The sequence below is a fragment of the Bos javanicus genome, chromosome 2 (assembly GCF_032452875.1).
Source record: "Bos javanicus breed banteng chromosome 2, ARS-OSU_banteng_1.0, whole genome shotgun sequence".
NCBI classification, from domain to species: domain Eukaryota; kingdom Metazoa; phylum Chordata; class Mammalia; order Artiodactyla; family Bovidae; genus Bos; species Bos javanicus.
The window spans coordinates 72,396,568-72,423,245 of record NC_083869.1 but is presented as its reverse complement, the minus strand read 5'-3'; the positions used below and the strand labels follow the sequence as shown (position 1 = coordinate 72,423,245).

The 26,678-nt window shown below is 50.3% G+C and overlaps 2 long non-coding RNA genes across 2 annotated transcripts; both read left to right on the top strand.

Annotated features, from left to right (window-relative positions):
• Window positions 1-6,903: 6,903 nt before the first annotated feature.
• Window positions 6,904-21,500, top strand: LOC133261514 (uncharacterized). The gene is made up of 4 exons (XR_009741060.1): window positions 6,904-8,732; window positions 8,944-9,023; window positions 9,225-15,442; window positions 20,736-21,500. It is a non-coding gene; the product is annotated as an uncharacterized LOC133261514 (long non-coding RNA).
• Window positions 21,501-21,502: 2 nt separating this feature from the next.
• On the top strand, window positions 21,503-23,574 carry LOC133261522 (uncharacterized). Its single transcript, XR_009741061.1, has 2 exons — window positions 21,503-22,491; window positions 23,160-23,574. It is a non-coding gene; the product is annotated as an uncharacterized LOC133261522 (long non-coding RNA).
• The last annotated feature ends 3,104 nt before the right edge of the window (window positions 23,575-26,678 follow it).

The window sequence follows — 26,678 nt, the reverse complement described above, 5'->3', positions numbered from 1 at the left end:
GGTGATGACAGAGTGCTAAATTCAGCTCTGTGAGCACTTCTGAGCATGGGCCCTGCACTTTTGCATGGTTGCCCATCCGTTAAGTAGCCCAGCCCTTGGGTCTTGGGGGGTAAGTGCCTTGAGTGTGTCCTGTGAAGATATTATAACCACTGCCCTCTATGGGCACTGCCTGTAAGGTGATCACGCTCAGCCAAAGAGCAACATTTCCCTTCCTAGGAAAGACCTACTGAAATTCTGGAATCAATGGGCAACGATGTGTCCATTCATTCAGGCCAATGAAGCTTTGCTTTAAAACAAGACCCTAAGTAGATTCTCCTTTAGCGTGATTGTTAAGTCACAAGGCTCTCCCTGCCCTGCTAACCAAGTCTTTGGCCCTGTGTCTATGTATTGAGTACTTGCTGTGTGCTGGCCCTGCTCCAAGCCCCAGGATTACAGCAATGATCAGCACAGATGAAGCTCCTGACCTCCTAGGTCTGTCACTGTAGTGGGGAAGACAGAAAATAAATATAAATAAGAAGACAAATATACAGTATAAGGTCAGGGAGTACCCAGTGCTATTTGGCAAAAGAGAAAAAAAGGCAGCCTAACTCAACAGAATGGGGTGGGTGTAATGACAGAGTGGTTAGGAAGGACTCCCTGAGGGTGTATCTTTGGAGCAGAGACCTGGATGAGGTAGAGAGGGACCATGCCCAGGCTTGAGGACAGAGTGCTCCAAACCGGGAATTGCAAATGCAGGAACATGACTGGCAAAAGCAGCAAGGGGGCAAGCAGAGGTGGTGTGGGAGGGGCGGAGATCTGAAAGGTCCCTGGGACCCAGAGCAGGCAGGGGCCTCTTAGCTCCAAGAGGAGTTTGGATCTATGTCTTAGCCACAGGCCAACAACTCATTCATGTCATTGACAGCAGGCTGTCATATTCCCTTCCTCAAGGTGATTCTCAAACTACTTTTCCTCCAAATACTGAGCTTCTGGGTTTCAACCTTGCCTCTCAGGGCCCCGGCAAGATGGCAGGGGATGCAGGAAATGAGAGAGTGCTGGGTTTGACTTGTTCTTCTGCAGTTACTGCTTTGAGACTTGGATCCAATGCTTAAACTCTCTAAATTGAGAGTTTTATCTCATCCTGCAACTTTGTTGGGAGGGCTTGGGATATAAAGCATCTATGGGGAACTCCAGCACATAGGAGGCACTCAGAGGTACTTGGTAAGTTTTAGCCTCAGTTATCACTACCTTTTACCCTTTCCAGGGGGCTCACCGTTGGTTTTCATCACAGCATCACTAGAATTCCACAGTCTCCATCCTACGGGGAAAAGATAGTTTTGTCCTGAGCATTGTCTTCAAGTTTCTTCCTGAAGAGGCAAAGGAAGGGAATTTAATGTTTTCATTCTATCAATCCCATGCCTGGCACTACTATACATGATTCCATATCATTCTCCAGCAAGCCCGGAGCTCCCATTACATGGGCACAGAAGCCGAGGCTCAGAGGAGGTCAGGAAAGTAGTGACACGGCTAGGAAGTGGCAGGCTGGCAGTCAGCCTGATGCTCCTTCCATGGTTTTCCTAGGAAGAAAACCCAAGGGTATATTATGGGCACAGCTGGGCTCTGGGGCCCAAAGCTGGTGTCTGCTTGTGCTTCCTCCAGGGAAGTTGGATACTGTTGTCTGCTACATGCCTTAGTTTTCCCATCTGTAACTGGGGAGAATAACAGTCCCTACCCATAGGATTATTGTGGGAAAGAAATGAGATAACCTGTGTGTGCACTGAGAACAGTCCTTGCCTGGCACACAGTTATTGCTCAGATCATCTTAACTATCACACTATTGGAAAGTCATAACCCAGTGTTTTCTTAGTATTAATAATACCTTGTGAATCAGACCCTCCAAGCCTATCCTTCCCTGGGCTGCACTAGAGACAGTGACCTGGGTGACAGCTTGGCTGCGGGGTCCCCTTTGGTGGCCGCAGATGACCACAGCTCTATCCCACCTCATGTGCTCATCTGCACTTGGTCCTTGCACTTCCCATCAAGAGGTGAAGCTGGATTCCCCTCCCCCTTGAATCCAGGGCCAGAAGTGATATTGCCTGGGTTCTGAGCCTGCATCAGAAAAGGCCAGGCGGCTTCCCTGCTTCTCCTGGGATGCACCCTCTCGGAAAGCAACTGCCCCAGAAGCCCAGGTAGGAGTCACCCTGCAGAGGCCCTGAGTTTGTGCCCAGACATGCCAGTGTGCCCGTGAAGTCTTGTTGGACCCTCCACCCATGGTCAATGCCACTCAGAGCCCTGCTCAAGCTCCCCCCACCCCAGGCCTCTCTGAAGTCAGCAGGGGTTGGCTGTCCCGCAGCAGTGCAGAGGGGCAGGGATGGGAGTGTCAGCTGAGGTTGGCTGCTAGGCAGGCCCAGAGGTGCCTCAACCTGCTCTGAGGGTTCTGACACACTCATGTGGGGTCTGACCTGCAGAAGGGGAAGCCCCACTTGAGGCTGCCTGTGAGGACTACCCCAGGAATGCCCCCAGCCTGCTGTCCTGGTGCACGTCTCTTTTCAGCTCCACTTTCTGTAAAGTCCTCATGGATTGGGATTGGCCATAGTGGAGACATCCACACCATAGAAATTGACAAATCAGGCTTCCCCACCTCCCTCCTGGGTAGGGTCTCTGCCCTCAAGGATCTCCCATCTCCTTAAAGGAGACAGGCCTCATGTGACCACATCACCCCTACAGACCTGCAGTCCTCAACACTGGGAGCAGGGTGGCCCAGGTTTACCAAGGAGATAGGCCTCTGTCTCTTGCTCCTCTGACCATTTGCCTAAGTCCCAGGCTCTGCTTTCTCACACAGACTCCAGTTAGCAGCATTCCTCCCATTTTATAGCTGGGCAAACTGAGGCCTCTGAAGGTCAAAGGTCTTGCTGGAGTCTATGCAGCTTCCTGAGGGACAGAGATGACAGTCAATCTCATGTCTCTTGAGCTGAAGGGGCCTTAGAAATCATATGTCCAGCCTTCTCCTTGTTCAGGCTGCAGGAGCCCAGGACAGGGAGGATCATGCCTGCAGGCCCACACCAGGTTGTAGGTAAAGTTCAGGATCCCTGACCCCCTACCTGAGCTCCCCCCACACACCCCTTTTCTACCCCAAGATCCCTCCAGTGGCCATTCCCATCTCTGAGAGCGACCCTGGTTCCTAGAATGCAGCCAACAAGCCCCTTTTGGGTGGTTTGTGTACAGGGTCACATAAAGGCATCACCCCACTCTGTCCCTGACCCAGGGTCCCAGCCCTGAGTCTCCCTCCCACATGCTTGGCTTGGCTGGGAGTTTGCCCTGGTCTTTTTTTTTTTTTTTTTAGCTAATAAAAATATACTTTGAAGGTTTAATTAAAAATTCACAGCAAATACAATTTTGGGACATAATAATCAGAGCATTCTTCATGATGCTGTCATGGTAGGCTATGATACTAGCTTTCAGGTAAAACTGCAGTACACTTTCTTTGGCAACCTGGGCCTTTGATCTTCCAACATGTTTCTTTTGAAACAAAAGCTGCCTGTTGAGGTTGCTGACATCAATAGTTAGTATCCAGATCAATCAGGTCGATGTGGGAGAAGCTGGTGAACACGAGGTTTTTGAGGAGCTCGCAGCCGATGCCGCCCACTCCCACCACCAGGACCTGGCCCCACTTGCCTCCTCAGCCAGCTCCTAGGGCAGCTCCCACGACAGTGCTATGGAGGGAAGACCATGAGCCACGGCGGAGGCTGAGGCGGGAGAACTGAGCCACAGCCGGAAGCAGATCAGCCCTGGTCCTTCTGCACTTTGTATTCTGCTTATCTCCTTGCAGGGTCAATATTTGCTATTTAAATGATGCTATTTGCTTGCGTTTGAGATTTTGCATTTTGCCCTGTATTCTGGGACCTGGAAGGGAGAATCTGGGGTCACTGAGGTGGCCTGGAGCTCCCAGTAGCCCCTGGGAGCTGAATTCACTGCCTAGCATTCACTAGCATTTTTTTCACCACTTTATCCATATTGATACTTAGACACATGTACCTTCTCATGTTCATATCTATTCGATCAAAAAAAAAAAAAAACCCTTTCTTGAATGCCAGTCTCCTGCCAGGCACTTTTAGGTCTGGGAAGCATGGAAGTGAAGGAGTAGAGTGGGTGGCAAAGACTGCTGCACTCTTGCCAGAAACCTCACTCTATCTCCAGGGTTTGAGGAGCTGTGAGGTTACAGCTCCAGGGTCCCCTGCAGGTGGATGTGGTCAGAGAATGAGTTTCAGTCACTGGAACATTGGCAAAAGAGGCAAATACCACTTCCCAGGCCTGTCTCAAAATGATCTCCAAATCTCCTCCATCTTCCAGCTAGAATCAGAAGATCTGGTGAAAACTCCAAGGCCGCAGCAGCCAAGACGGCAGCCACTTGGATACATGTAGCTTTGCAAATGGAAACTCAGGAAAATTCAAAATTCAGTTTCAGCCATATTACAATTGTTCCCTAGTCACATGTGCGCAAATATCTTGGCTCCCATGATGGGTGCTGCTTCAAGATCCCAGGATCCTGCCTGACCCAGTGGAAGGCCACCCACCCACCAGAAATGGCCATGTTGAGTGGTGTGTGAGAAAGAAACAAACTTTGACTAAATTCAGATGGGGGTGGGGTAGGTGTTTGTTATTTACTCTAAGTGATACACATCCTGGCCTGGAGGAACGACTGCTGGCTGGTCCGGGAGCAGCCACAAACGGACAGAGCAGGACACAGAGGCTTCCAGAGCCTGAGTCTGGGGATGAGGTGGTCTTCTTGTTGTTGCCGTTCAGTTGCTCAGTCATGTCCAACTCTTTGTGACCCCATGAACTGCAGGCTTCCCTGCCCTTCACACCCTCCCAGAGTTTGCTCAAACTCATGTCCACTGAGTCGGTGATGGCATCCAACCATCTCATTCTCTGTTATCCCCTTCTCCCCCTGCCCTCAATCTTTCCCAGCATTAGGGTCTTTCCCAGTGAGTCGGCTCTTTGCATCAGGTGGCCAAAGTATTGAAGCTTCAGCTTCAGAATCAGTCCTTTCAGTGAATATTCAGTATTGATTTCCTTTAGGATTGACTGGTTTGATCTCCTTGCTGACCAAAGAACTCTCAAGAGTCTTCTCCAGCACCACAATTCAAAAACAATTCTTCAGTACTCAGTCTTCTTTATGGTCCAGTTCTCACGAGGTTAAGGCTCAAAAATGCCCTTTTAGACTTCAGTAAGATTTAGTTGTGAATTGTGACTCATACATTCTTCCTTTTATCAAAGTATTTTCTCAGGTAGAGCTCTGCTAAGCTCATTTATACAGTGGTGCCAATTCATTCAGTCTGTCCCAATTGAATGTCAAAAGTAATTGGAGCATTAGGCTAAGCCATGGAGTAAGGAATGAGGCCATGTAGGGGTACACTAGGCATTATTTTGGGGTTGGAGAGCTTTGTTGTATCCACATGCAGGTGAGAGAGAAGGGGAACAGGGCAGTCTGGGCCCTTGGCCAGCCCACTGCTTTCCCTTAGCAGAAGGAACAAAGATGGAGTGACGGGACAGAAAGCTCAGAGATGAAGTGGAGAAGCCCTTCACAAGCCTCTAAGAGTCTGATCAGCCAGCAGCCTCTGTCCTGGGCGGGAGCAGCTGGCCTCTACAAAGTGAAGAACACCCACTTCACCCCTCAGCAGGCCTACTGGGGCCCAATGCACACTACGCCTGAGGCTCCCTCCCTGTGGGCAGACTGCATTCCCTTCTCCCCACAGGAGTAGAGGGCCTGAAGTATGAGGGGGGAACAGCACAGGAGGCAGGGGACCTGGCCCATCTGGGCCACTAACTCACAAGCAATCTTGGGCAGGTAGCTGCCCATCTCAGGGCCTCAAACTCAGGTCCACTAAAACCTATTTTTTTTTTTGTAGACGGCATGTGGGATCTTAGTCCCCACCAACAATCAAACCTGTGCCCTCCAAAGTGTAATCACAGAGTCTAAACCTCTGGATCAACAAGGAAGTCATTTTTTTTTTTTTATTAATTGCAATGGTTTTGTATATTTTTAGCTACTGTACCAGTCAGGGTACCAGTAGGAAACAGATCTTGCACTCAAAGTAGAAGGATCAGAGAGTTTAATAAAAAGGTCTATTTTCAAAATTAAGGCCAAGGTGTAAGTCTGCTGAGGCATCTGTCCCCACCATCTCCAGACCTAAAAGAAAGGAGGGTCTGGGAACTGTCCCAGATCTCACTGAAAGAACCCAGTGGAGAGAGCCTCCTGACAGCAAGGGACTCAGCCAGAGTCCACTGAGCAGGAGCACTCCTCCATCCTGCCAGGACGCCCCACCTGTCCCTGGGAGTGTTTGGTCCAGGCCTGGCAGGTGCCGAAAAATCTACGTGTCTGAGTGGCAGGCCAGGGTCATCGGAGGACACATCTAATTATGATGACATGACATAAGCTCCAAAGCCAGGTGTCTAGTTTCCAGCCCTACTTGTAGGATGAAGTAGCCTGTCTTCTCACCTGTAAAATGGGGCTAATAGCAAAATCTGCCTGACAAGTCTAAGTGAGTTCATAAAATAGTTCTCAGGACAGTCTTGTACAAACTGAGGCTCAGTGTATTCCAGATGTTATCACTCGCAATAGGCCCTGTGCCAACCCCAAGACTCACACCACCTTACGCAAGCCCCCAACAACTTTGGGTCTGTCTGATCCCAGGACCTGTCCTCAAAGCCACTGTCCTGCCTAGCTGCTTTCCTCTTGTGAGCCAGGTCCAGGCTCAGGACTGTGCCACACACATCCATTTTCCAGGCTGGTCTTTTGCTGTACAATTGTTGGCTGTTTTCTTTTGAGAGAACAATCTGGTGCAGTGAAAGAAATCTTCTTTTTCTTGAGTGAAAGATTTATTTGGTACCAAAAGAAACAGAATGATGCGTGTTAATAGTCTGAAGAGCACACTGCGGGGCCCGTGGGCCCGTGTTCTTTCCTTCCCAGGGGGCCCTGCAGTGTCTTGGGACAGATGTATGTCCTGGTGGGCTTTATCATCAGACTCAGGAGCGTGGTGTCGGGGCCTGGTCACGGTCATTGAGTCAGGCGGTCTGGTCTGTACCCACGCTCACTGTAGCCCGGCTGGACGACCTTGGGCAAGTCACTTCATCTTCCTGCGTCAGATGCGGACAGAAACGCCAGGGCCTCAGTCAGTTTCTCAAATGAGTTAAAATGAGAGGTTGTATGCAGGGTCTGGCACGGAGGCCAACTCCCCGCCCTTTGCAGCTCCTCCTGGATGAAGACAATGAAAAGAAAACCGTTTCCCCAAAGGGGGCCGCTCAGCTCAGGTGCCCCCGGCCGGCTGGCAGCGGAGGGGTTAACGATGCCTGTGTCCGAGGAACAATAAATGGCCGGTGGTGGAAACGCTGAACTGTGATGACGGGGCTGACAGAGGCTATTTTCGGAGCCCAACCGCACGGAGTAATAGGATTGGAGCGGAGGCAAGCGTGACCAGAGCCGATGTTCTCAGCTACCGAGGCAACCACGCCAGCCGCTGCGCCAAACAAAACACTGGCGGCTGCTCCCCACCCCGCCCCCACTCCCACCGCAGGGTGGTGGTGGTGGGGTTATCTCGACCTTCAGGCAAAGCCACCCTGGCAAAGCATCCAGAAGATTGCTTTTCAAAAAAAATTTTACTTTATTATAGTTGATTTACAGTGTTGTGTTCATTTCTGCTGTACAGCACAGTGATTCCGTTATACATGTATATACATTTCTTTTTGTATTCTTTTCCATTATGCTGTATCATAGGAGATTAACTATAGCTCCCTGTGCTGTACAGTAGGACCTTGTTGATTGTCCATGTAATAGTCTGCATTGGCTAATCCCAAACTCCCAATCCAACCCTCCCCCACCAACCCCGCCACCCCTCCCTGAGCAACCACAAGTCTCTTCTCTAGGTTTGTGAGTGTTTCTGTTTCATAAAAATTTATTTGTGTCATAGTTTAGCTTCCACATGTAAGTGATAGCATATGTTGTCTTTCCCTGTCTGACTTACTTCACTTAGAATGATCATCTCTAGGTCCATTAGTGTTGCCGCAAATGGCATTATTTCATTCTTTCTTATGACTGAGTAATATTCCATTGTATATCTGTATCACAAGAAGACTGCTTTGATTTCCTAACTGGGGTGCACTGCAGACCTACTGCTCCCCGACCCTTTGTCCCCAGCTTGCTGTGCACAGCACAGGGAGAAAATGGAGACAGAGAGGAGCCATACTGTTGTAGGATGGCCTGGTGTAAAGCACCAGTGTCTCGCTCCAGGGACAGAAGTTGGGGGATTCTTCATCCTTCAACGTCTCCTGCACGCTAGGGGACAGTGTCTCTCTGCCTTGGCAATGCCATCAAAGCTTACTCTGGGGGGCAGGCAGGGCCCGTGTGGTCTGGCTGGGGGTTAAGATCCACCCAAGAAGGAGCAAGACCAGGAGCATCTCCACGTGTGCCTGAGGTCAGGGGTGGACACCCTCTTGAGGGCCCCTAGTCTATTCCAGGAGTTTCATCTCTTAATGCTGACACCTTGGTGACGCAGACCTGCTCATTCTTATGTCACAGGTATCTACCATGAGCTAAGTGGCAGGGCTCCTTTGTCCTCTAGGTGCCAGGAGGTTCTCAGGCTCAGGTGAGGCCCCCCCACCCACCGACTCCTGCGCTTGCCTCCTGCCCTCCCAGCATGTCCCCCGGGCAGACCTATATACACAGTGGGATCATACCTCTCGAAAAGTGGCACATGCAGGTTTTTTCTTCTTTTCTTCTCTGTGACCTTCCCGCTCACCTGCCAGAGGCACCCAGTGCCACAGGAGATCAGGGTGGTAACAAGGCACAAAGAGAAAGAGAACGTGCAGCCAGGCTAGGAGCTCCAAGCCACAGCCCAGAGCTTTAGAAGCCAGGCTCTGTGGCAGAAGAAAATGTTTGCTAAGTTCTGTACGTTGTCCTGTATACATCAGGTGCAGCGCTTGGAGCTCTGAGCCCTGGGGCTTATTCTAAGCTGGTGCAAGGTGGAGCAGACACTGAATGTGACAAGAAGGTGAGCTGGCGCTGGACAGAGGGACCTCAGGACGGGGGAGGGGTGTCAGAGAATGCTGCCAGGTTTCATGAAACTCAGGGGCCTTGGCAGCTCAGGTGGGACCCCAGGAGCGGGGAAGAAAGAAAGTCAAAGGTCAAAGGCGACGCTGCCACTTACCTCATTCCCTGTGCTTCTGGAACTGAGGGCCAACTTCCATAGCAGGGCTGTCCCCTGAGTGACACAAGTTCATGAAGCATAAAAGGGGCTTGGAGCAGAGCCCCCAGGCTCCTGGACTCCCAGCGGCATGGAAGGGAACCAGAAGGAAGCTGAGAGTGTCTTGTGAACTTGCCAAGGGATCAGCCTTCTAACCAAGAACTGCAGAGCAGCCAGCCACTCCAGGGGTAATTATGGGGTCATAGCTAGACCGTTGGGCAGCTGTCCCCAGATTGGGAAACCCAGCAGCAGGGCCCTGCTGTGGAGGTTGCAATCCCCTTGCCTGGCTTAGGTGTAGTGAGCAGACCCTGGGACCCCAGCTACAGGACTACTGGGGTGGGGGGGGTGGTGGTGGGAAGGGTTGAGAGCAAGATGGCCTGTCCCCTACAGCCCAGGGACCAGCAGTCCCTGAAGGCACAGCCGCATCCCTGCAGCTTAGCAAAGAAGAACAGGGAGGAGGGGTGTCCTCTTGAGAGCAAGAGACAGCCTTGCAGCTGTTCCAACCTTTGAAGAGTCAGGTACAAAGCTAAGAGATGGAATGAACTTGAACTGGGACGTTTAACTCTCACTTGTCCTGCAAGATGAGGTCAGGTGGGGTCATATGTGTGTGTGCGCCCGTGAGCACACAATCAGTGGGACACTGTGTACATTTGAAGCCCCTGCCCCGACCTGTGCAGGTCATGAGCAACCCTGGGGGCCGGAGTCTCAGGCAGGTTGTGTGGCAATCTCCACCAGCAGCTGGGCCCAAGTTTACCCCAAAGCTATTTCCGAGGGGCAGGTTTGCTGAGCAAATGAAGAGTGTAAACAGGATTGCAGGGGTATTGTTTAAACGCTTGGGCAAACAAAGTCCCCTCCTCCCTCCCAGGCTCCCCTGGAAGCACCTATTGACTGGCAAACAAAGGATGCTCTAATTTATCCTTTCACCCAGGCCCCGCCCCTTGGGACCCTTGCCCCTCTCCTGCATCCTCTGCCAAGGTCACTAGTTAACCTTGAAAATGCTTCTGCCGTTGAGTTCTGTCCTTTGTCATCCCTCCCCACCCCCACCCCCCATGGAGAGGGCGATTTAATGAGATGTCCATGTGACCCATTGCCTGTTGTTTAATACACAGCAGAGGTCGGAGTGCCGTCCTGGCTTGTGAGAAACAGCTGATCAGGGTTTTCTGTTTCAATTAATACCTGGACACAGACGCATTGTGACACCGTCTCATCCTCTCTGGGTGCCCAGGAGCCTGCACTCTCATCCCCACCCAGCCTGGGACCTGCCCTCACCCACTGAGGCAGAACCTTGGGACTGGGCCCAAAATTGGCATTTTGATAGCCTTCCAGATGGTATTTGTGTTGGATCCTGGAATTCAGGAACCCCTGATCCAGTTCATATTGGACACCTAGATTCAATGACTTAATGTCGACAGAATAAATGTGAGAAGGAAAGAGCCAGCCTGCCAGTCTTGCTAAGTGAGGTTTGGAGTCAACTCCACCATGGAGCACCTGGTGACCTTGCACCAGGCCCCACAGCTTCCCTGCAGGTGATTTGGGGGAGGGTTTAATGAGATAATGGACTTGAAAAAAAATTGCAGTGTTCCGGACAAGAGCATCAAAGTAAGAGTGAAAGAGGAGAGTTCTAGAAACAGAGGTATAATTCACATACAATGAAATCCACCTCTTTGGAATGTACAGATCAAGGATGGCGATGTATTTTAATATTTATGCAGTTTTACCAGCCTTAGTAGCCTTGGTTTTCACTTCTCTTCCCTTTGTGGAGGTTGTGCAAGCTGGGACCCGTGGGAGCTAGGCCCCTGCTTGCCAAGGTTTGAACTCTCTTCCTATCACAAAAGCCAGTGTGCTCCCTAAGTCCTGACCTCTCCTCCTAGCCAGGTCCCTGGTCTCCCTCCCTTTCCTTGCAGTCCTAGGACCACAGCAGTCAGCCAGGCACTGTGAGGATGGCGGGTCACCGTGTGCCCTGCCTTGTGGTCCTCAGCCGGCTCCGGGGTAAACTGGGTACCAGCAGGGCCAGGGATGCTGGACTCCCTCCATCTCCAGCTCTGCAGCTGTCCTGCCCTGACGTCCTGCCCTGACACTGAGGACGAGCTGGAGCGCCCTGTCCTCTCACTGCAACTCCTTCGTGTGGCATCTGGGCTGTACAAGCGAGTCCTCTGAAGACCTTGATTCAAAGGTGGGAGAGGTGGGGGTGTTGGGGCGTCAGGGCCTCTGTGCTGCCCAACACCCCTCCTGGCAGGCCCAAGCTGGGCTATTTTTACTTTGGGATGTCCTTCAGCAGCTAAAAACATCTGCTTTTCCCTCCTTTCCTTGGACCCTAATCTCCAAGCTAACCACACTGGTCTGGCTCTGGGGTTTGTCAACCTGCTCCTCTGCGCCCACATATGTGCTGGAAGCATGGGGTCCTGTGGGTGTGTGTGTATGTGTGCAGGGGTATGCACATGGGTGTATATATATATATATATATATGGTATATATGGCATGTGCCTGCAGGACTCTATATGTGTGTGCAGTGTGCATACAGCAATGTAAGCTCGTGTGTATATGTGCGTGTGTCCATGGGACTTTTTGTGTGCAACATACATTGGATGCATGTGTGTGTGAATGTAGGTACGTACCTCGATGCAGAGTACACATATGCAAAGCCACCTCTGTAACTGCGGTTTCCAGTCTCCAGGGAGGCATGTGCCCAGATACGGGCTTATGCACATGAATGTGCAGGAGCATGGGTATGAGAAGATTCTGTCCGTAAAAACTCTTGAGTCAGAACAGTAACCACAGCCATCAGCTCAGTGTCCAGAAATGCAGACACACATAGAGCTGCCCTATGATCCAGCAATCCTACTCATGGATGTATGTCTAGAAAAGATGAAAATTCTAATTTGAAAAGATACATGCACCCCAATGTTCATAGCAGCACTATTCACAGTAGCCACAACATGGAAACAACTTAAATGTCATCACCAGATGAATGGATAGAAAAGATGTGGTCCATATACACAGTGGAATAGTACTCAGACATAAGAAAAAATGAAATAATGCCACTTGCCATGAACTTAGAGATGATTATACTAAGTGAGGGAAGTCAAAGAGAGACAAATATCATATGATATCACGTAAATGTGGGATCTAAAAATATGACACAAATGAACTTATTTGCAAAACGGAAACAGACTCACAGACATGGAAAACAAACTTATGATGACCCAAGGGCAAGGGGGGAGGGATAAATTAGCAGTTCAGGATTAGCAGATACACAGCACCCTGTATAAAATAGATGAACAACAAGGTCCTACTGTGTAGCACAGGGAGCTCTACTCAATATCCTATAATAAACCATAATAGAAAAGAATCTGAAAAAGAATATACATAGATAGATAGATAGATTGATACAGCTATCCGAATCACTTTTCTGTACATCTGAAACGAACACAATGTTGTAAATGAAGTATACTTCAATTGAAAAAAAAAGAAAAGCAGACTGCCAAAGGGCCTAGCTGTCCCGGTGGGACTGGCAGCCCGCATTTCCAGGGCTGCCCTGTGTCCCCTGTTTCCCTCCTTCCTCATGAATACTAATATTGCGTCCCAATCACGGCAGCCTAAATGCTCTTGTTGCACTTAGCTCATCTAATCCTAATAGCTGAAGGATGTGTTACTAGCCCATTTTACAGATAAGGAGCCCAAGGCTTAGGGAATAACTTGAAGTAACTGAACCAGATCTGACTGGTTCCAAAGCCTTTGCTTTGTATGACACCATACTGTCTGCCTGTGACAACTGGAAATTCACACACACCACATACTCTGCACGTTTTAATAGCTCAGGCCCAGTGCAGGTGGGGTGCTGCCATCATCTGTGGGGACATGCAGAGTGCAATCTTTGCTGGGGAAATTATTGAAGGACACACCTCGAGTGCAAACGCTCAGCTTGGAAAGCTTGTCCAAGATGGTGGGGAGGCAGGTGGGCGTCATGGCTCCAGGAGACCCTGCTGAGGCTTCCCAAGGTGAGAATGAGTAGACGTCTCCCTTCATCCTGGATTTGAGGACCCCTAATCTAGCCTGGAACCCTTGGCAAGAGAGCAGTCCCACGTGGGAGCTGCAGTGGGAAGGCTGTCCTCGCTCTGGCCTGTCAGCTTTGGAGGGACCCTTTCGTGACTTGTCACACCCTTGTCGTCCAGACCAGAGCAGCTACAGAGAGGAAGGGACTCTGCCTGGTTTTATGCCTATTGAAGCAAAGACTTGTCAAGCAGCTACGCCAAGCTTCTCTCCTGTTGTTCGTAAGATGAGCTAGCCCTGAAAGTGGCAGGACTATAAACTGGCATCCTGAGTCCCTGGGGAGAGATCTCAGGTCATTCCTGTCATAAATCAGTAAGCCAGAAGCCAGCCTGAGGGCAAGGCACCCTGATGAAAGGAAGCATGGTCAGGTGGCCAGAGGCAGGAGCCCCAGAGCCCTGGCTGGGAGCTCTTTACCCACCCACCTTTTTGAAGACCCCCAACGTCCCTGCAAGAAGGGAGTTTTCCATGTGGTTAAGAGGGACTGCCTCACCTGGCAAAGTCAATGCAAAGGAGGAGGAGGGGCTTACACCCTTCTCATCCCCTACATCTTACTGTCTGTCTGTTCTGCCCTGTCTGTGTTCTGCCCTGGGAGATGAGGGTCTCCATCATCAGGATGTCCAGTGTGAGGACCTTGAAGAACCCTTGCAGTTTCTGCAGCTCAGTGATGGACCTTCAGCCTCCCAGCCTCCTCCTTCCTCAGGACTGCCACTCTGAGTTGGTTTGGCCAGGCAGGAGGTCCAGACTCAGGTTCTCAGGGACCTGGGACCGTGAACTTGGCTCTGTCACCAAGCAGCTGGTGACCTTGGACAGTGCCTTCACTGCTCCCATCCGCCCAGCCCAGGTACCTTAACTACACTCCCATCAGCCTAGGTAACAATGACTCCAGGGCTCACAAAGCCCAGCCCCTCCCCCCACCTCTAGATCTGAAACCTACAGCCTCAAGGCTGAGTGGTGACTGGAGAGACTGCTGTGATGGGTCCCAAGGTGGAGTCACAGTTCTCATCCTGGTGTGTCCTCCCCTGGAGGACCGGTACCAGTCCTCCAGGCTGCAGGCACCATGACAGGGTTGGGAGTGGGACAGGTTTATGGAGAGTTAAGTCCTGTGAAAGATAAATGGTGGAAGGAGGGACTTCCCTGGCCGTCCAGTGGTTAGGACTCTAGCAGGTTTGACGCATGATCAGGGAACTAGGACTGTACGCCATGAGGCACGGTCAAAAATTAAAAACAATTTTTTTTAAGAGTTAAAAAAAAAGTTGGAAGGAGAGTTTGGACCAAAGATCACTGAGCAGGGATAGCCCCCTGGGGAGCTTTCACTGAGCTGGAGAGGTCAAGCCCAAATACCTCTTTCCTGCTCCTCCCCTGCTGGGTGGAGTAGGAGTGGGGGGCTGCCCCAGAAATACAGGGCCTTGGCTCAGATGTGGAGGCAGGTACTGCAAATGCTGCCCTGGGAGGGAGGCTCCTGTGTTCCCACAGCTGAACAGCAGGTTCTGTCTTGAGAGCAGAGGGCAGAGACATCTGCATGGCTGTCATACTTGTGACCCTGGGCCTGTGCTTAACTGCTCTGAGATCAGCCTTCTCAGTGTGGACCAGGGACAGAGTCACCCTCACAGGGTAGTTGGAGACAGCGTTTACAAGACCCCTCTTATGGGAGGTGATGAGTAGCAGTTACTTCTGGCTGTTGAGATTCAAGTCTCTGGAGGGAGGTTTTCACTCCTGCCTTCTCTCACCCCGGACGGTTGGCTAGATTACACTGGGGAGAGGTTTTCGGGGTGGGGGCTGGAGAAATGTCTCTACAGCAACTCCTACTTTGGAGAAGAAGGGAGAAGATAGTTTTCATGGCCCTGTGTGATGGAAGAGAATTCCATGGGTGTTATGAGATCCCCAAAATCTGTATGTTGAAGTCCTAACCTCAGAATGTGACTGTGTTTGGGACAGGGCCTTTAAAAAGGTAATTAAATTAAAATGAGGTCACTAACCTAATATGACTGGCGCCTGATAAGAAGACTGGACACAGACATGTGCAGAGGGAAGATGGTGTGATCACATGGGAAGAAGATGGACATCTCTAAGCTAAGGGAAGATGCCTGGAGGAAATCCTGCCCTCATCTGGCTCTTGGAAGGAAATAGTTCTGCTGACATTATGACCTTGAACTTCCAGCCTCCAGAACTGCGAGACGGTACATTTCTGATGTTTAAGCCCCCCAGTCTGTTATGGCTTTGTTATGGAAATTATGGAAAGTCTAGCCAATTAACCCATGTGGTAAAGGATGTATCAGGTAGAGTGCCTTTGTTTTTGTTTATTTATCTGGCACTGGGCGTTAGTTGGGCATGCAGGATCTTTAGTTGTGGGGTGAACTCTTAGTTGTGGGATGTAGGATCTAGTTCCCTGACCAGGGATTGAACTCAGTCCCCCTGCATTGAGAGTGTGGAGTCTTAGCCAGGGGAGTCCCAGATAGGGTGTTTTAGCTGCAAGTAACAAGCGATCCAACTAAGAAAGATTTGATCAGGCCATTTAACAACCACATATGGCAAAGAAGCAAGGCAGGCACATGATTTTAAGATATTATCAGGGCTTCTGCCTCTTCCCAATTCTGAGTTCCGCCTCCTGGTTGTGCTTTTGGTCCTTGGAATACTTAGACTGGTGATCTGGGAGGACCTCACTGAAGAGATGACATCTGACTTGGACTTGCAGGTTGACTAGTTACCCATCCTGGGCAAAGCCAGAGAATGACCTCTTTTTAGGGCTGGGGAGCCAGCAACTGTGTCCCCCTTGGGGCTGGGGCTGAAGACCTATCGGCCATTGACTTTGACTCTGAGCCCAAGGCCACCAGGTCTCCTGCCTGCCTTCAGGCAGTGCAAGTAATCCATCCAGCATAGATGCCTTATTCTATTTGACTATTTTTCATTCCTGGCAACATCCGTTGAAGGATATGCAAATAAGAAAATCAAATGAATTTGTTTCACAAAGAACAGCATTTAATCAGCACAATAAATACAGAACATCGTTGGCTGCCTAAGATGATAGTTCATGGAGAAGAAAGTGTAGGAGGGAAATTTGAAGGGCAAAGAAATAGAAAAGAAGGAAAAGAAGGAGACACTGTGGTGATAACTGAGTGAATGAAGAGCCAAGGGGTCCAAAGACCTGAGGTTGTTCATTCATTTGTTCATCCATCTACCCATCCTTTCATCCAGCTACTTGTCGTTTCTTTCTTTCATTTATTCATCCATCAATCCTTTCTTTCATTCACTCATCCAATAAATATTTATGGAGAACCTATATGCAGGTACAATACTAGAAATTGAAAATATGGGACTCATCAAGACAAATACTGCTCCTGCCTACCGGGCACTTCTTCTAGTGCAGTGAGAGGAGAAAGACAGTCATGAAACAGTCTCACAACTATATATACAGCTGCAGACTATGATACATGCTAGGAAAAGGGCAGGGGGTGAAGAAGGGCCAAGGAAGTAGTAAAATCAGATGGATGAGCAGGAATTAATAAGGAAGACAGGTTGGGGTGGAAGGCTGGTGTTTCTTACACAAGGAGCAGCTGCTGCTAAGGCTCCGAAGGAGGAAGACGCTTGGCTCCCTCAAAGCACTGAAGGAAGCTGGTGAGACCAGAGCGCTGAGATGGAGCAGAAAAGGAGGAGGGGTGGCTGGAGAGGCAGGGCCATATCACACGAGGTCTTCTGGGCCCTGGGGACGAGCCTGGGTCTGCAAGGAAGTACAGTAATAGGACTGATATGTTAAGAAGTCTTTGGCTTCTGGGTGGGAACTGGACTGTAGGATCAAGAGGGTGCCAGGAAGCCTAGTTGGGAGACCCTTGAGCTTGTCCAGGCAAGAGATGATGGTCACATGGTCAAGGGAAGGGTTTCTCAACCTCAGCATCATTGACACTCTGGGCTGGATGTGGGCTGCCATGATGAGGGCTACCCTGTACATTGTAGGATGCTTACCCCAGCCCTGGTCCCTGCACACCAGGCTCCAGTAGCAGCCCCACCACATCATGCCAAATGTCCTCTGGGGAGAAAAACTGCCCCCTGTTGAGAACCTTGGATCAGGAGGATGATGGAGAACAGGCTTGAGGGAAAGGCAAGACAGAAGTGAATGAGTTGTGGTAACTGAGTGTTTAGGGTGAGGGAGAGAAAGGTGGAAAGGATGATCCCCAGGCACTGGGTGGATGTTGGTGCCACTCACTGACATGGGAACAAGGACGGGGAATCCAGTTTGGGATGGGCTTGTGGAGTGGGACATACCTGAGTTCTAGCAAACAGCAAAGAGATCTCAGGCATGCTCTTTTGTCTTACTTGGCCTATATTCGCATCCTCAAAATACACTGCTTGTGCTCAATCTAAACTAGCAAACGTGGAAAGAAGTTACTTGTCCTTCCTGCACTCTAGGCAGACATCACTAATTGATTCCAATTCTCTGAGCAAGGATACTTCTTCCCACAATGTCCTGTTCTGGATCTAGAATAGCAAATGTGAAAAGAGGCTGCTTGTCTTTCCTGCACTCAGGGCAGATATCACTAATTGATCATGGTTCTCTGAGCCTGGACATTTCTTCCTGTGGTGCCCTGGACAAGTACCAGTGGGGGCAGGGCATGAAAGAGAAAACCTATTTGCTTTCCCTGACCTCAAAACTCACTTCAATCCTTTCCCACTTGCCCAGTGTTGACATTTTCTTGATAAGTACCAAAGTATGCTTGGAAAATTCTGGGCAACAATGTCAGGAGCAGGAATGCAGGCTCACCAAAGTTCAAACTACATCCTGTTCTTACTGTTATCCACCCCAGGGATTAAGTAACAAAGTTGGAGCTCCTAATTCATGCCACCTGTTGCAAATATGCAGTGGGGTTTTGGAAGTCTCTAGTAGCGGGTCCATCCTCAGAGCATTTGCCACTATCTTTTTTGTCTTGTTTGCTGCATCTCTGGGATTATCTGTTAACCTCAGTCTCAGGGTGGACCACACCCCTCTCCCATTCATCCAGGTCCTCTACTACACTCCTCCATCAAATCATAGCAGAATGGAACCAGATATTTTATTGTTTTTTCACTTTTATTCAAAAGCATTTCTGCTTCCTGTTAGTGCTTGAAAAAGGCAGATGCATGAAATGTGAATTTTAAAATATTTGTCTTCCTTCCAATTCTAATGATGTAGCAAGCCCTTAGAATAATCCTATACTCCTGTCGTGGGTAGAATTGTGCCCCTGCCACCAAGACCTGTTCAAGTCTTAACCCGCAGTACCTATGAATATGACTTTATTTGGAAACAGGGCTTTTAGAGATGCGGTCAAATTGCAGTGGGTCCTGACCCAATGACTGGTGTCCTTAAAGGGAAGGGCTATTAGTGCACAGATGCAGGGAAGAGCACCACGTGGAATGGGAACGTGTCCATAAGCCAAGGATCCTCGGGGGTTGTCAGCACCCACCAGAAGCCAGGAGAGAGGCACAGGACAGATTCTCCCTCCTAGCCCCCAGAAGGGACCGACTCCTTGATTTTGGACTTCTGGTCAACAGAACTCTGGGATAATAACTGTTTCTGTTGTTCTAAGTCCCCCAGTTTGTGGTCATTTGTTACCGTAGCACTGGGAAAAGAATAAAGTTCCCAACCCCAATTCCCTGGAAATGAGATTGCTGTTTATATCTGAGTTGTGGGTGGAGATTTTTCCTCTTTGGTTCAGTGACTCTTGCTGGAGAAACAGGTCTCCCCAGTACTTACTCCTTGCCCTTGGGTCTGGGCTGCACACCTGCTTCTGAGACCCTAAGGCTCTTAGACCCAGAACTTGGGGAGTGGGCTTTACCTCGAGGGCCTGGCTCATCACGTAGCCCACATCCACTCATCCTTGGGCATGGTATCCAGTCTCCAGGATGGCCTGCCACAGTCTTGGGCTCCTGAGTTCACATTCTTGCACAGGATCCCTAATCCAAGCCCCGTGGGGTTCAGTCTTTATTTTAAATGTTGGTACTTTGTTTATCATGGTTGTTTTCACAATGATTTTGATTATTCAAAATACGTCTTGCTTTCCATACCGAGTGTTTGTACAGAAGGCAAAGGCCTCACTTGCCTTGCATGGTCCCAGTGCTGGTCCCCTCTCACCCTGCAGCAGGGCTGTCCTATGGGACAAGTAGAATACTCCAGAAGCATGTGGCTTAAGAGGCTTGGTCATGAAAGCCTCTCTAGCTCTCACCTTGGCCTCTTGGCTCACTCACTCCTTGAAAGCCAGCAGCCACCGGGTGAGGACCCTGAACAGTGCAGTGGAGAGGTGGACTGGATTGAGGAGTTGAGGCCTCCTGCCAACAGCCACCGCCAGTGAGCTGGGCTTGGGAGGAGGCCACCTGGGCGACAGGCCCTCCAACCGCAGGCAGGCTCAGTTGACATGTGAATGAAACCTCAGGAGAGACCCTGAGCCAGAAAAACCAGCCAAGTTGCTCCCAAATCCCCCATCTACAGAAACCATGAGAAAGAACCAATGGTTATTTCTTTTTTTGCTTTAAGTCACTGAGTTTTGGAGTGAGTTATTATACAGCATTATTAGTGACTATACCTTCCTTCCTCAGTGTCTATGGCATCCTTCCCCCTCCCTCCTGCCAGCTGCTGTTGATCCTTCAGTTTGTCTCGCTTGGTGCGCCACTGCTTCCAGGAAGCCTTTCTGAATGCCCCCAACTAGATGAAGTGCCCCTTCCACTCTACTGTCCAGCTGTACCCATCAGTCTGTCATTTCTAGAATAGGCCTTTCTCTCTCCACCACCCGACTCCCCTCACTCCTGAGACTGTTCTCACTGCTCTCCTTGGCTAGAATGCTGCATCTGTCTACTTCCCACCCTTTCAGACTCAGTTCAGCATCACCTCCTCCAGGGAGCCTTCTCTGATAGGGCCTCACTAGCACTGGGAGCCAACATCCATCAGGTCACTTCATGGTTCCTTGATGCCATGGTCCTGCCTGGCTGTGAGCCCAGGGACATGGAAACTGGGTCTCCTCATCCCAGTGCCTCACACCTGACAGTGAACAAGGGGCGGGGCATGCTGGGGAATCAGGAAGAGGGAAGGGTGAGATCTCTGCAGCAGAGACTACCAATTCTGTCAGGGCATCAGAACTTTCAGAGGGTAGAGATCATGGTCTTGGAGGGAGACATAGGCCCCAAGGACAGACAACACGTAGAGTTCAGGTTCAGGTAGGCACCATGAAAAAGAGGACAGCTTAAGCAAGATAATCAAGATAAGAAAGCAGCAGCTGCACACTCAGCACACAGAGGGATCAGGAGGGCATTTTGGTTACTGATGCAAGGCAAACAGGCCAGGTGGAGTCTGTGGAAAAGTGGGCAGAGGAACTCCTGTAGTTCCCAGCTCACAGTTGTACACTCAACCAGGTTCCCTGTTAGAGGCTCCCTGGGCAGCTAGCCCTTCTCCCTTGAAGCTCTATCACTGAAATTAGCTAATTGAGCATATGATTTGTTTATCAGACTTAGCTTCCCTGGCAGATGGAGACATCCTCGAGGGCAGGACCGCATCTGTGTTCCCAGCACCTACCCATGCCTGGCACTTGGAGGAGGCTCCAGTACTATCTACCGAGGAACTGGATCACAGAATAGATAACCCAAGACAGCCTAACTCGCAAGGCTATTTGATGGGAGAAGGGAGGTAATTACATGTGAAAGTGAATGTGTGTCATATAAAATAAGATCACTCAGTGGAAGAAAACGCCAGCAAATGAGACTGTCAGTCAGTGGCATCAGATGCCTGCCTGGGCAGAACTTGGGTTCTTTGCACGAGAGGAGTTGATGAGGGGTTCTCCTCTGTGGCTTCTGAGCCCTGGGGGCTCTGACCTGCTTAATCTCCTGCGGGTTGACAAGAACCTACAATGTGCAGATTCACGTGTGTAAACCTCACTTCCCTTTGCTGCTTCACTTACAGGCAAGGGAATGGAAGCCAGGGAGGACAGGATGCTTGTCCTGGGGCCTCTTGCCATGGAGGGTACAACGTCTGAGCATCCAGCATCCCCCTCTCTCCCCAGCCAGGGCTCGCAACCCTCCTGGCAGAGTCCACGAGTGCTGGGGGACTTCTGGTGGCTCCTCTTTTGCCTCCTCCTCCCCAGGAGATGCTACACTGAGGGACTCTTCAAGGCCAGAGGGTGAAGGTCAGACTCTGGCCAAGAGCCCAGCATTTCTGGCCCAGTTTCACCTGTAGAAGCCAACTGGGCAGACAGTCGGGAAGCTGGGGAGGGGAGGGGGTGGTGGGTGGGGAGTAGTCTGAGTGGGAAAGTGAACATTCCCAGGGGACTCTCAGCAACAGGATTTCCTGATGGGGGATGATTACCTTTCTCACATTACGTGGCCTGCTATTGACTTCCTGCTATTTTATTCACAGGATGAACCCAACGGGGGCAGCTATTCAGTGGGAACAAGGGAAGGGCTTGCCTGACTCTGGACTTGGAGGAGGTGGCGGGATTGTGATTAACTACAGCTGATCTAGTTCACACTGTACTTGCCTTTGCACAGCTTCTGAGCCTCGATTTCCTTTTCTGGAACAGGCGGGCAAGCCTGGTGTTAAAAGATGTAGAATCAGACCTCAGAGAGTTGTGGGTGGGTGAACGCGGTAACTGACGTGGGGAGATGCTCTGAGCACTGGAAGGCTCCCCCCGGGAGTTTCAATTCTGTCCTGCTCCTCTAACAACCTAGCATCTCGGGTCCACCTTTCTCAACTGAGAGGTCCTCAGTGTTTCCTGGAGAAATGCCCCCGCCCCCCAGCTGAGTCCAGGCTGTCCACCCACTGGCTGTGGTCTAGCTGGATTCCATGCCCACTTTAACCTCCTTGCCCTTTGGCCCACTCTTCTTGCATCTACACCTCTTTCCGCTGGAAGCTCCTCCTCGGTCCCCTGCTCTATTAGCGACACTGTTTTTGGTGTGCGGTTCTCCAAGTGTGGTCCAGCGAGCAGCAGCAACATCTGGGATCTTGGTAGAAATGCAGAACCTCAGGTCCCACCTGAGACCTTCTAAAGCAGACGCTCTGAGGACAAGGGACCCATAAACCTACCTTTGAACAGGCCCTCCCCAGGGGGCAGGGTGAAGTTTCAGAACCTCTGAGAAAATGTGTCTGCCCAGCTGGACTGTGAGCTCCCTGCTGGCCAGGGCTGAGTCTCATTTGGTGGCTCCCAGAGCTCCTCCCAGAGGGCCATGAGGGACCGGGAAACAGCCTCCTGGAATGCCGTGAGCTGATGCTTCCCAGGTACACCTTCACCTGCCTATCTCCACATCCGGGTTCACAGCATCCCCTGCCCCTGCTCCTTCTATGGCCCTTTCCCCAGATGCTCACAGAACCCAATGCCTGCTGGCTGGCCTTTTCCAGAAGGCCTCCCAGAGTCTTGCAATGGCCTAGTCTGCCTCTGTTTCCCTCCACATCTGCTGCCTGAGCCTTCTGTATGCCATGCTTAACTCAAGGTCTGGTCACATCCATAGTGGGGCTGCCCTTGAACATTGGGTCTCTTCTGTGTGCCTCTTTCTTGTGATGTTTTCTGCCCTGACCCTGTTCCTGATAGAAGGAGTCTTGCTCTGTAGGGTGTCACCCTCTGCAACCACGGTGAGGGGGTCCCCTGGTCCCCTCCCCTCCAGCAAGGGCAGCCGACACGTGCAGGTCTCTGGGTTGACATTTACAGCAGAAGCAGTTCACACCACTTCCCTGCTTTCCTGACCTGAAGGTGAGAGAAAGGGAGATGAAGGACTTTAGGCCTCTGGCGAGCTGCAGAGTCGTGTCCTCTGGCTGCTCTGAGACTCCTGGCCAGGGCTGTGGAGCAGGCAGGGCAGTGTGCAGACGAACTGGCCTCCACCTAACCCACACTCTCTTGGGATTTTCTTCTCTACCCGATGCCCTTGCTGCTACTGCTGCCGTGTCCCCAGACTCTTCTCCCAAGCCCTGGATGGAAGCCAGCCTCCTGGAGCAGGTCTGCCTGGGTGTGAAGCCCCAATCTGCTGCCTGGGGTGAGTCACTTAACCATTCCATGCCTTAGTTTGCTCCTTGTGAAGTGAGCCTGGATAGAAACAAACCTCATAAGAAGCTCTTAGGTTTGCCCCCAAAGCTCTTGATCATGAGGTAGGTGCCCCCCTTCCCCTGGGAAGTCCAGTAAGAGAGGGAAGGGGACTGGACAGTGGCGGACTGGGTTTCCTGAGGACCAGCTTCCTCCTCAGTCTGTCTCTGACCTCCAACCAGCCTCCAGATCCAGCATCACACACGACTGACTAGTTGGTTTGTGGACCAGAATTTCCAACCTCTCTAGCTGACCCTTTTCAGTGCCAAATAAAATTTCTGCTCCTCCTTTTTGCCCTTTCTACTTCCGCTAAGAGAAAATGACTTCAGTCATGCCTTAGAATTTGGATTCCGTCGATCACAACATCTGTACCCATGTGGACATTCTTCAGATATGTATGGATGAGACAGTTCTATTCAGCTCACAGATATTGCTGGGTACCCTGGTGGATCCTGGTGGGACCTGAGCTGGTTGCCTCTAGTCTGGAGACCTGAGCACTCTCCAACAAATGGAGTCTTAATATAAATCTGCTCCTCCTCAAGCATGAGCTCCCCTAACACACCTTGCCAGGCAGGTAGTGTGATGAGCCCATCTTACAGATAAGAACACAGAGGTGCCAAGAGCTATATTAACTCCCCAAGACATGGAGTTAGTGATTGGTAGAGTATGAGTTGTATCTGAGCAATCCCAAAGCCCATGATTTCTCTCCACTACATTCTTCCAGGTGACAGCTAATCCCTATTAATCTTACCTCCACGGCTGGGAACTCCTAAAAAAGAAAAAAAGCATCAACTACCAGCCGCAAGTCAACATTCCAGGGGTGGCCAGTGGGTTGTTTTGGTATTTGTTACCTAGTTTAATTGGCAATTCAATTAGTTGCCCTAAAGTACGGGCTTCCACAATGGCTCATGAGGTAAAGAATCCACCTGCAATGCAGGAATCACAGGAGACTCAGGTTCGGTCCCTGAGTGGGGAAGATCCCCTGGAGTAGGAAATGACAACCTGCTCCAGTATTCTTGTCTGGGAAATCCCATGGACAGAGGAGCCTGGTTGTCTACAGTCCATGGGGTACAAAAGAGGTGGACATGACTGGGCACACGTGCAGCAGATACAGATATTATAGAGGGGAAAATCAGTTCTCAGAGAGGTTGAGTAACCTGCCTAAGGACACACAACGAGGAAGTACCGGTGTTGGGGGCAGAATCCAGGTCTGTCTGCCCCTGCATCCCTGTTGACCCCTCTGCAATATGTGAGCTCCCCAGAGCCTAAGACAAGGAGGGTGTTAATAGCTATCTTGAGCCATAAAACTCCCCTCATTACATGCTGAGTATTAATAAATTTTTTTTTATTTAAATGGTTTGCCTCCTATCTGGTCCTACATCAGGATGAATAATCCATCTCCACATAGAATAACTTAAGGGTCTCTAGATTGAATGAGAGTGTAGGCAGGAAAGTATAATTTTTTTTTTAATCTCAACTGAAAAATAATTTTTAATGTGCCAAATATTGCAAATTCAGTCCAATACACGGGCTTATTATGCAAAATGTCCTAATTAAGCATTATCATCTTGCAACAAGACAAAATACCAGCCACCCCACAAGCATTCCCCCGAGAGGCTAAGGACGTAGCTGTCTAATGGGACTTGCCGTCAGCAGAGGTCTGGTCTCGGCTGCCGAAGTCCATCAAGTGCCTCCTCCCACCTCCAGAGGACCATGATCCCTGTGGAATTCCACTTAGCACAGATGGGCTGCAATGCAGAGAGTGGGTATTGTGACTTGAAAGCATTTCGTTTTCTGCACTGCTGTTCCCGAGCAAGAGCTGGAACCGGCCTGCTTTGCATGTCTCTGATTCCAGATACCTCAGAGAGACTCAGAAGCCAATGCCTCAGCTTGGAGGACGAGTGGAGGCTTCGTGTAGGGAGGGCTTTGCAACAGACAGAAACCATCTACCCTTCCTGCTTGGGGTTCTGAGCAAATCACTTGACCGCTCTCAACCTTGGCTTCCTCTTCTAGAAAAGGGGGAGAGAGAGGGTTCATCCGGACACCTGGGGCCTGAGACTTCTAGCACAGAATCTGGTACTCAGCAGATCCTCCATGGTTCCTGTTCTTAAGAAACCGCTAGAGACTTCCCTAGAAACCCAGTGGTTAAGACTCCATGCTTCCATCACAGTGGGTGCAGGTTCAAACCCTGGTTGGGGAGCTAAGATCCCAGATGCTGAGCAGCATGACCAAAAAAAAAAAAAAAAAAAACCACGCTAAACTGAAGCCTGGCCAGGAAGAGAGATGCTCTGTGTATGTACCAGGGACCCTTGGATGGCTGCTCAGACCATGAACTGCTCCTTGTCAAGAATCACTTTGGTCAAGCCAGTCTCCTCCTCAAAAGTTCCATGGCTTCCTGGCTCCCCTGAATGTAATTCAGCTTCTTTCACCTGGCCACCAAGGCCCTCCTTTCCCGAAATGCCTTTTTCAGCCAACTTTTCTACTCTCCCAAAATTCACTTAATAAATATTTAAAGAAACAGCGAATACAATGAATTTAGCATCGTGTGGCTGAACCTCTGGCTCTGCTCCCAAGGAGCTCATAAGCTAATTGGGAGCAAGACTTAAGATCTCAGAAGAAAAAAAAAAAAAAAAAAAAAAGGAAAAGAGCCCTTTAGTTCACATTTTCATCAAGCGACCAATTCACACCCCAGGTTCCAGTCCTCGGAGCAAAAGCTCCCAAGGGCCTGCTCTGATGTGACATTTGGGGATGCCACTTAGATTAAACAATGAGGTGGGCGTTCCAAGCTGCAAATCATGACTCCCAGGCCAGAAGGCCATTCCTGAGGAAACCCTACTGTAAGGGCTTCTATTGCCTCAAAATACAGCCCACAATTTGCCAACACAAAGAATGTTAGAATTGGTGTGTTTTGCTTTGTGGAGTTTTTGGTGTATGTGTGAAAACAGCTGCCCAGTAACCAGCCTGATGACATGAGAAATAAGTGCTCCTTGGTGAAAATAAAGGTATTGCAGACTTGCCAGTTGGCTGCATTATTTAGAAACACTCTCCAGGGTGCATGAACTGAGGATAAGAATCCAGGGAGGCCTGGAGATTGGGCCTGTAGCGCTGGTACCCGAAGTTTGATCCCCAAGTGGTCCTCCATGCAGTTGTCTGGCATTTGGAAGGATTGCCAGTTGCCTGGCTACTTGGATGATGAGGACCATGGAATCCTACCCAGGAAGTGTGTGACTGTCACAGGGGACATCATGCAGGGGTGGGAGTTCTTCAAAGGGCAGGGGGTCTGGCGTCCCCTGACACCACCCACTCAGGAGTCTGTATAGACCCTTGGGGCCTTGAGAAGCAATGCTTGTTCCCCAAAGTCCTCTGTGGAGCAGAAGCTGGATGGAGACTT